Here is a 2,000-nt window from a genome sequence, read left to right on the forward strand (position 1 = left end):
GGGAAACATTCTTGTTAAATAAACAAACAAAGCAAACAACCAAAGAAGCGCCACAACAAGGATACCACAAACCACTGAGACACTACAAAATGCTGTACTCCGTTAAACAATTTAGGAACTGGAACAAGAAGACATGTCCTTTTCTGCTGGAAACTTTGCTTATGAAAAAACAACAGATATGGAAGGCCAGACCTTTCCTAAATCTAATGTTATTCATTTTGTCAGAACAAATATTTTCTATTATTTGGGAGCCATTATTTACTACAGTGATCAGTAAACTTAGACTATTGCCTAGAGAGGTGAAATAGTGCTGTACTCACTCAGCCTACATAAACTCTGAACTGCTTTTGGACACATGTTCTGACAACACAGCATATTTGTTAAAAGGAAGAGGTAAGTATCCATTCCATATTAAAAGTCAGTTTTAAGATCATAGTGCTATCACAGCATTAGAAAAAAATAAAAAGTGACATAGCCAGAGATGTGATTAATACTCTTATTAGCAGGACAGAATTGATGTACTACTACTGCCAAACAATGGAAAGAGAAATCAAAATTGCCATAGTACTTAATGAAACGAGAAAGATGCTTGAATGCTATAGGCAGTAGAAGAAGAAAAACACAACTAGAAATAGAGATGAAAAAAAATCTAATGACAGCTCAATTAAATAAAAATGTAACATTTTAAACATAATGATAAAATGGAATACAAGAGAGAAAGACCAGAAAAGGAAGCAATGCAAACAGGTATTACACAAGTCATAAAGGTAAAATAATGTGAGTCAATGAACCTTGTCCTGCTGGGGGAGGAGGCCGTGTGGCCCCGGGGCTGGCAGCGCCTCTGCGGGGCGGCTGTGCCGCCCGGGGCCGTGACAGGCTCTGCGTTCGCAGGGGTCGCCGGGGTGCTCATGATCGGGCAGAAGGAGGAGCTGCAGCTGCTCAGCGAGGGTGAGCGAGGGCAGCGGGAGCGCAGCGGGGGCTGGCGGGGGATGCTGCAAGCCCTGCGCACGGAGCTACAACCCCTGCCCGGCTGCGGAGGGCTCTGCTCCCTGTGCGGACCAGGGCTGGCGTGGGCAGAGCACGGAGGGGTTTCAGGGACACGGCGGGGATCCGTGGCCGGCACCTTCCGGCTGATCCCGCTGTCTCCTGCTCCCTCCTGGCCATGGCAAGAGCTGGGTGGGATGGCCCTGGCAGGAAGGTCTCCTCGGATTCCCGCAATTCGGGCTCTGACCGTGGCTCTCTTCCTGTTCTTGCAGCCCTTGAAGCCCTCAGGGAAGATGACAGCCCCTCCTTCCTAAAACTCTACATCCAGCTGACATTCGAGGGGAGAGCTGCAGAACTGTGTTGACCTGGTGTCCCTGAAAGAGCTCCAGACACCAGGGAACATGACACCACCTGGACACCAGAGTGGACCAGCTGCAGCTCCAGCCACTGCTGACGCTGCCCACGGCTCATCCTGTGTGAAGCTCCACGACCTCCTGCAGTCTCCCTGCCTGTTGACAGCTCCCTCCCTCCAGCCCTCCAGCCCTCAGACCCTGCCCAACTCCGTTTTTCCCTCCCAGATCATCCCTTCGCTTCGCTATCTGTTCATAAACAGTTTGGCTGCTTGCCTTTACCTGTGTCTCTGTGGAGCTGAAGCACCACAAAACCTGAGCCCTGGGACACACAGGCCCCTGCTGCCGTTCTCTTCCATGCCGTGTTTTGTGCAGAGACGGAGAGGAATGAGGGTAGATTGGGCTGGAAAGGTCCCTGTGCTGCAGCTCCAGTTCCACAGCCTGGTGGAGTTAAAGGTCTTGCTGAGCACAGTGAAGAGGTCGAGGACCCTGGATTTTGGAAGAGCCAATTTGAGTATGCTCTGAAGGCAGCTGCGAGGGATTCCATGGTGAGCAGCCACAGAGGGCAAAGGAGCTTGGAATGCTGGAAGGTTTCAAGACTAGCTTCCTGAAGGCACAGCAATGCTCCATCCCTGCACAGGGACAGGAAGAGGGTAGAACCAGAGA

At 50.6% G+C, this 2,000-nt stretch overlaps 1 long non-coding RNA gene across 1 annotated transcript; it reads left to right on the plus strand.

Annotated features, from left to right (window-relative positions):
* Nucleotides 1-254: 254 nt before the first annotated feature.
* LOC146423444 (uncharacterized) lies at nt 255-1,606 on the plus strand. The gene is made up of 2 exons (XR_014847549.1): nt 255-948; nt 1,257-1,606. It is a non-coding gene; the product is annotated as an uncharacterized LOC146423444 (long non-coding RNA).
* The last annotated feature ends 394 nt before the right edge of the window (nt 1,607-2,000 follow it).

This window comes from Lichenostomus cassidix, unplaced genomic scaffold (genome assembly GCF_008360975.1).
Source record: "Lichenostomus cassidix isolate B80296 unplaced genomic scaffold, HeHo_3.0 HiC_scaffold_504, whole genome shotgun sequence".
Taxonomy (NCBI): domain Eukaryota; kingdom Metazoa; phylum Chordata; class Aves; order Passeriformes; family Meliphagidae; genus Lichenostomus; species Lichenostomus cassidix.